The sequence below is a fragment of the Lutra lutra genome, chromosome 8, assembly GCF_902655055.1.
Source record: "Lutra lutra chromosome 8, mLutLut1.2, whole genome shotgun sequence".
NCBI lineage: Eukaryota > Metazoa > Chordata > Mammalia > Carnivora > Mustelidae > Lutra > Lutra lutra.
The window spans coordinates 51,052,510-51,061,080 of record NC_062285.1 but is presented as its reverse complement, the minus strand read 5'-3'; positions in this window follow the sequence as shown (position 1 = coordinate 51,061,080).

The window sequence follows — 8,571 nt, the reverse complement described above, 5'->3', positions numbered from 1 at the left end:
TTATCCTAACTTTATTTTTGGTCTCTCTAAATACTTAGATCTTTAAATGCTCCTGAAACCAGCTTTACCATCTTAACCAGTTCCATCAGTGAGTTAAATGTTTGGCTCATGTTAATTTTATATTTGTAGGAAAATTATGTTTTTAAAATTTTTTTTAAAGATTTTATTTATTTGACACAGATAGATCACAAGTAGGCAGAGAGGCAGGCAGAGAGAGAGGGAAGCAGGCTCCCTGCTGAGCAGAGAGCCAGATGCGGGACTCGATCCAAGGACCCTGAGATCATGACCTGAGCTGAAGGCAGTGGCCTAACCCACTGAGCCACCCAGGTGCCCCTGTTTTTAAATTTTTTGAAAACTCTTCTTTGACAGCCTTCTAAAGGTGACAGCAAGAATGTGTGAGAGGACAGGAATCTCAATAGGTGAAGAGATAGAGAATATCTAGGCCAGGGGCTGGCGGACTTTCTGCAAAGAGATAAGTTACAAGGTCTCTGTTGCACCTTTTGAACTGCTATTGTTGCATGAAAGCAACCACAGAAAATATGTAAGTAAATGAGTGGCTGTGTTAAAAACAAAAAAACAAAAAACAAAACAACAACAAAAAAACGGAAACTAAGAATACAGAAATTTGAATTTTTTATATTCACATGGCACAAGATACTCTTTTCTAACCTTTTGAAAATGTAAAAGTTGGAGCATTTGGGTGGCTCAGTTGGTTAAGTGCCTGATTCTTGATTTTGCCTCAGATCATGATCTCAGGAATCTCTAGCCCTGTCTCAGCTCCAGGCTCAGCAGGGAGTCTGCTTGAGTTTCTCTCTCCCTCTGCCCCTCCCCTAGCTTGTGGACTCCCTCCCTAAATGAATAAAATAATCCTAAAAAAAAAAAAATAGCGGTGCCTCCTTCTTCTCCTCCTCCCTGCTCATGCTCACTCTCAAATAAATACAATCTTAAAAAAAAAAAAAAAGAATGGGAAAAATCTTTTTTACCCTGAAGGCCATCCAGGAATTGGTAGTCTGCTGGATTTAGTCTGCAGGCTAGAGTTTGCCAACCCCTGGCTTGGGTTAGCCCAGAGTACAGGAAAATAATTTAAGATAAGGTTTAGAAACCAAAGGTTACAACCAAAAAATGGTGGTACTGAATATCAGGTTAACTGTTTTCAAAATATTTCTCTGACAATGGAAAGGTATTAGAGTTTTCTTGGAGGTTAATAACACTCTTGTGTTCTAGATAAATTTGGTAACATATAAGATGAAGTGAAAATAGAAGAACTGAAGATAGCATTTAGAAGACCAACCCCTAATAACTGGCAATTTCCCTTATCAAAAGAAGTGTTATGAGAAAAACTGCCTTTCACACAAAAAAATTTTGAAAATTAAGGCACACTGTATCCTACCTAATTCATAGTTTTGTTTTGTTTTGTTTTTTTTTTACTATCCTCACTGGATATATTTCAAGGGATTTAATGTTAGTGTAGGTCTGGAAATGGCTTTCTCAACCTTTGTAATAAGGTTTATCCATGCTTTTACATGTTATATCAACTATTAGCTGGTAGTGATCTAATCACTAATTGGCTAATCAACTACTAGCCAAATAGTACCAGGCTTCTTTTTCAAACTCTCTAACAAGTTCTATTTCTAGTAGGGGGCAAAATCTAGATTCAAATATGTATAATTACACTGTCAGGGCTTTTGGGAGAGAAATCTGGAACCCAAAATGACAGAAACTAAAAAATACTTTTCAAGTTTAGATCCCATTTCACAGGTTTAAGCTTAACAATCCCCTGGAGAAAAGAAAATCCCAGACCAATTTTAAAAAATTAGTAAAAGCAACACGGAAATAATTTGTCAATTTTAATTGTACAATAAATCTTGTCTCTGGCATTTTTTTTTTTAAGATTTTATTTTTAAGTTCTCTCCACACTCAGTGTGGGGCTTAAGCTCACAACCCTGAGACAAAGTCAGGTTCTCTACCATCTGAGGCCGCCAGGCCCCCATCCCTGATATTTGTCAGAGGACTGAGTTTAAATGTGGGTGCATTGACAGTAATAGCAAAAGAGAACTTTACAGATTGACATGAGCACTTAAAATAATTACAACAGGTGAGAGCAGTTTTATGAGGGGATTTTTTTTTTTTTTAAGATTGTAGTTATTTGACTCTTAGAGAGAAAGCACAAGCAGGAGAAGCAGGAGAGGGAGAAGCAGACTCCCTGCTGAGTAGGGAGCCTGACTTGAGGCTCAGTCCCTGGACCCTGGCATCATGACCAGAACTGAATGCTGATGCTTAACTGAGTCACCCAGGCACCCCAGGGATTTTTCTAATAAGAACTTAGGTTGTTAACTTTGTATTTGTAAGGCAAATAAAGGGAAGCAGGCAAAGTAGTAATCTGTTCTAGGTATACGGAATAAGAAGTTGAGTCATAAAGTTTAAGAGAGACATCATCACCTAGCTAAATATCACATATAGCAACTTCATTTACTTTATATTCTCTGATGTCATCATCTTCCCACAGTTTGGAATGACCCTATCAGTCTGGTTTGGCAGTAATGTGAAGGGTTAAAAACAACTGTGTCTCATGTTGAGATTTTTCCTATTCCGAGTTTTGCTACCAGTCTACCTGTGGGCTGACAAAAGCATGAACTTTTTTTCCTTCTCTAGGAGAAGGAAGAGGCTTTAAAAAGCTAATCTACATTTTGAAATGAAATGTATTTGAAGGTGCCTGGTTGGTTCAGTTGGTGAAGCATGCGACTCTTGATCCCAGGGTCATAAGTTCAAGCCCCACACTGGTCAAGGAGCCTATTTAATTAAAAATAAGTAAAAAATAAAGTGAAATATATTTAAATTCTCTAACAATAATAATCTATCCCAAATATCACCTTACAGTATATACATACCTTGAGTTCATAGTATAGAAAATGAGACTATAGGGGCACCTGGGTGGCTCAGTCGGTTAAGGTACTGCCTTTGGATCGAGTGATGATCCTGGAGTCCCGGAATCGAGTCCCACCTCTGGCTCCCTGCTCGGCCGCGAGTCTGCTTCTCCTTTTGACCTTCCCCCTTCTCATGCTCTCTCTCTCAAATAAATATAATCTTTAAAAAAAGAAAATGAGACTATAAAACAAGTGATATGAGTGATACATACTTATTAATATGTAAATTAACAATATTCTCTGGGATCAGAAGAAATCAGGTAAAGTTTTCTTTTAATTTCATGGTCTTTAGGAAAGGGAAGGTAGTATATATAGTTCTTGGGTAACTCTGTTTTCCACAACACTTCATTGTGCTCTTTCCATTGTATATGGTAGGAAGTGACCAGAAGAAGGTTACATATACATATACTCCTATATTAGACATTAGATTTGGAGGAATATTAACACCATTTTGTTCAGCATCTTGCAGGAATATGGGATAATGGAGAAATAGGATTAGTTTCAAAATTAATGGGAACTTTTTTCTGAATTTTTAGTTGTTTACCTGAAAATTCTTTTAAATGCCCTCTTTTCTAGGAAATAAGGGCTATAAAATACCATTTGGGTGCACCTGGGTGGCACAGTTAGTTAAGCATCTGACTCTTGGTTTCAACTCCAGCGATGCTCTCACGGTCGTGATATTGAACCCCATGTCAGGCTCCATGTTTAGCGTGGCATCTGCTTAAGACTCTCTCTCTTCCATCCCCCTCCCCCATGCTCTCTCTAAAATAAATTTTAAAATCTTTTTTAAAATACCATTTTGGGGTCCTGGGTAGCTCAGTTGGTTAAGCCTCTGCCTTTGGGTCAGGTCATGATCTCAGGGCCCTGGGATTGAACCCCTTGTCGGACTCCCTGCTCAATGGAAAGCCTGCTTGTCCCTCTCCCTCTGCCCCTCCTGCCTGCTTGTGCTCTCTCTGACTCAAAATCTTTACCGAAAAATACCATTCGGGGCACCTGGGTGGCTCAGTCAGTTAAGTGTCTGCCTTCATGATCTTGGTTCCATGCTTATCATGCAGTCTGCTTGAGGTTCTCTCCTTCCTCTTCTGCCTCTGCGCCTAGTTGCACATGCATGCATGCTCTCTCTTAAATAAAATAAATATAAAATATTTTAAAAATTAAAAAAAATTAAGTATCTTTTTTTTTAAAGATTTTATTTATTTATTTGACAGAGAGAAATCACAAGTAGGCAGAGAGAGAGGAGGAAGCAGGCTCCCTGCTGAGCAGAAAGCCCGATGTGGGGCTTGAACCCAGGACCTGGGATCATGACCTGAGCCGAAGGCAGCGGCTTAACCCACTGAGCCACCCAGGCGCCCCTCTTTTTTTTTTTTTTTAAAGAGCATATTCCTGACAGAAAATATAGTATATTTGAAGTAGGGGCAATGGAATTTGAGAGATCTATGCAGTTTATTGTGGCTGTAGCTTAGGAGAGACTGTAGGTAAAGTAGAATGGTGAGATTTAAGGCTGGTGAGGTAGATTCAAGCCAAATCGGGAAGGGCCCAATATGGCTCTTTAAGGAGTCTGAACCTGATTCCGTTGGCAACAAATTTTTAATAGTACTGATGCTATACTGTGGGTGCATGAGTTTCATGAGTGTCATATTTGTCTTTTGTATTTCCCTCTACTCTGTCCCCGCCCCCCACTTATGTTCTTTCTCACTCTTTCTCTCTCTCAAAATAAATAAAATCTTAAAATTTTTTACCTCAAAGGACCTCAGATCACTTGAGTTCTGTGTTTCCAGGTTTGTTAGGTACTGCAACATGGAAATAAGCTAATATCTAACTCCCACATAATATCTAACATATATTTTTATATAGGTGACTTTAAGGGCTTTTAAATCCTCAGGAAAATCCTCAAGTCTAAAGTTTTTAAATCCTCTGTTTAGCATGTATAGCTTATTGCTTGATGTTCATGAAAAAGAAAAGTGATTAAGTATTAACAGAGACAGATGGTTATTAACTTTCATCAATATGAGGAAAGGACAGGGATAAATGTGATAGTTGGTAAATTATTTCTATATCTAGATTTGTTGTCTGTCATAACTTCATACTAGCTATATTCCCATGCATGCTTCATCTGTTTGATTCCACACATTTGAGAAATGATCCTGAAGTAATATTTAACACTCCCATTTATTTCTGTTTTTAAGCACAATAGCTTAAGATGAGCATACAAATACTGCACTGAACTTTAGTTCTCTAGAAAAACCCAAAGTTTACAAAATGTGAGGCTGCAGAAAGAAATTTTTGAATGCAGGAATAGTCCAGAGTTACCTTTGTGTTCACTGAAATTGAAGACATTCCTAAGTGCCACTTAAAAATTATGAAAAATAAAAATGAAGTACACACACATACACCCACACACACAGTCTGGAAATGGTATGGAGAGTCTAACATTATCAGGAATTCAGGCTCTTTAAAGTTTTCCCCTCCTCTACCCCTATGACTCTTCTTGTCTTTATTCACTAAGATAGATGTGGAGTTCCAATCATCACATTCATGTCTCAGTCAGCAGGCTGGAGGATTGAAAGAAAAGAGTAAAAGAAGAGATGCCAGCACTCTTTGTTGTTTTGCTTTGTTTTGCCAGCACTCTTAAAACAGTCTGCCAAAAGCTGTATTACAACCTTTCTACTTGTACCTCGTTGACAACTCATGTGGCTACATCCATCTGCAAGAGTAAGACTGGGAGAATGGGAGTGTTTGATCCACGGGATTATGTGCCAGGCTAAAATCAGAGATGGCATGACTTAGGAAGATGAAAAGATGTTGAGATAGGTGATAATAGTCTCTACCTCAGACATATTTACGTATATTTTTTAAAGATTTTATTTATTGGGGCGCCTGGGTGGCTCAGTGGGTTAAGCCGCTGCCTTAGGCTCAGGTCATGATCTCAGGGTCCTGGGATCGAGCCCCGCATTGGGCTCTCTGCTCAGTGGGGAGCCTGCTTCCTCCTCTCTCTCTGCCTGCCTCTCTGCCTGCTTGTGATCTCTGTCAAATAAATAAAATCTTAAAAAATTTTTTTTATTTATTGACAGAGATCACAAGCAGGCAGAGAGGCAGGCAGAGAGAGAGGGGGGAAGCAGGCTCCCCGCTGAGCAGAGTCCTATGCGGGACTCGATCCCAGGACCCCGAGATCATGACCTGAGCCGAAGGCAGAGGCCCAACCCACTGAGCCACCCAGGCGCCCCATAGACATTTTACATGTTATACCATTTGTAAAAAGATGGGGAGCAGGTGTCTGGGTGGTCCAGTTGGCTAAGTGTCAGACTCCTGGTTTCAGCTCAGGTCATGGTCTCAATCATGATATCAAGCTCCCCCTCAGGCTCTGCCCTCAGTGCAGAGTCTGCCTGAGATTCCCTCTTCCTCTCCCCGCCTGGTTCAGTCAGTACAGCTTGAGACTCTTGATCTCGGGGTGGTGAGTTCCAGCCCCACATTTGGCGCAGAGTTTAACATTTTAAAAAAAGTAAGGTCAATCAGTTGCCATATTCAAAGACTTTTACTAAGTCCCCACTCTGGACCTTTTGAAGCATTTGACATAGTCTTACCTGCCATTCCTTTTTCTTGAAATGGTTCTCTTCTAGTTCTTATCACTCTCTATGACTGACTGGTCTTTCTCTGCTCTCTTCTAAATTATAGGTGATTTCCCAAGTTCTATTCTTGAAGCTCCCCTTCATCGCTAGTGGTTGCCTAACTTTCTTAATCACAATACCTTATTGGTTTATACACACACACACACACACAGTGGATTCTCATTATAGTAGTTATGTTCTGTAAAGTCACCATGAACACTGGTTTAGTGAAAACTGAACCATTGCTCCTAGGAGAAATACAGGTTAGGTTTCTAAAAGCTTCTAGTCACATTTTGTCATTGATTCATATATAACCTTGTTTTATATGTATTTCTGCTTAAAGACACCTTATTTAATATATTTTGTTGGTACATTAACATTGAATTCACAGCCAGCAACTGGCTAGCCGATTCACCGGAGCTGTTACCTCACCCACTCTGGTGGCCACTTCATTCCAGCAACTGCGGCCCAGCGTCAGGCCTACCTCAAGTTCTTGGACCAGTTTGCAGTGTAAAAAATGAACAAATCACTCTGTCCCTACATTCCCCACCCCCACATGTCCTTGGGATACCCTCTATATCCCCCCCCCCCCCGGGAGCTCAGCTGCTATCAGTGTTCCTCATCATCACCAATTAAGAGACAAGTATCAATTCTGAGACTCAGATTATTATAAGCCCAGCTTTACACTTAAGAAAAAAGAGATCAGGGGCACCTGGGTGGCTCAGTGGGTAAAGCCTCTGCCTTCGGCTCAGGTCATGGTCCCAGGGTCCTGGGATCGAGCCCCGCACTGGGCTCTCTGCTCCGCAGGGAGCCTGCTTCCTCCCCTCTCTCTCTGCCTGCCTCTCTGCCTACTTGTGATCTCTCTCTCTGTCAAATAAATAAAATCTTAAAAAAAGAAAAGAAAAGGAAAAAAGAGATCAGAAGGCCTTAGCAGAACTTGGTATCTGATACTCAAACATGAAAAAGACCAGTGGACCCCTGGATAAGTGGAAGGTGACATGGGGACTGTTGCTGATGCTGTTGTGACTGCTGCATAATAAAGTGCTGGCGGCAGGGGGGAAAAAGCCTGAACACAGCTTACCTAACACATGTATTTTCTCCATGAGGCATGTCACAACCTTCTTGCACCTAGGAAACCTATACAGCACTTCAGTACACATGAGGGCTACTTTAAACAGTGAAATAAAGAAAATGCAAAAAAATGTGTAACTAGACAATAAAAACATGTTAACAGTTTGAAAGCTGAAAGAAGACAATTGTACCGCAGCTGGAGATGTGCCCATCAGGCATCAGGTTTTTCACTGCTCTCTGCATGTCTGTGGATGATCAGGAATTTACAGATGTGGAATCTGTGAATGGGGACTGAGTGTATATGTGTACGTGTATTTACAAGTAAAAAACTTGTACTACCGGGGCACCTGGGTGGCTCAGTGGGTTAAAGCCTCTGCCTTCGGCTCAAGTCATGATCCCAGGGTCCTGGGGTCGAGCCCTGAGTCGGGCTCTCTGCTCAGCGGGGAGCCTGTTTCCCCCTCTCTCTGTCTCTGCCTTCCTCTCTGCCCACTTGTGTTCTCCGTCTATCAAATAAATAAAATCTTAAAAAAAAAAACCTTGTGCTACTAGTTAGTAATGTTATTAATGTACTTGTCTTTTATACCTGCCTCCAAACAAAACAAAACAAAAGCCCTTGAATTCCTTGAGGCAGGGATCCAAACTTTCTTTTTTTTTTTTTAAGATTTTTATTTATTTATTTGACAGAGAGAGATCACAAGCAGGCAGAGAGGCAGGCAGAGAGAGAGGAGGAAGCAGGCTCCCTGCTGAGCAGAGAGCCCAATGCAGGGCTCGATCCCAGGACCCTGAGACCACGACCTGAGCCGAAGGCAGCGGCTTAACCCACTGAGCCACCCAGGCGCCCCGGATCCAAACTTTCTATCTCCATAATGGCAGCACCCTCTTGAGGTTTGAGGGGGCTCTCACCTATTGCTGTTGTATATAATCCAAAGGTTCCTGAGAAGATGTAACAGCAGGGACCTGCCAGTCAAATA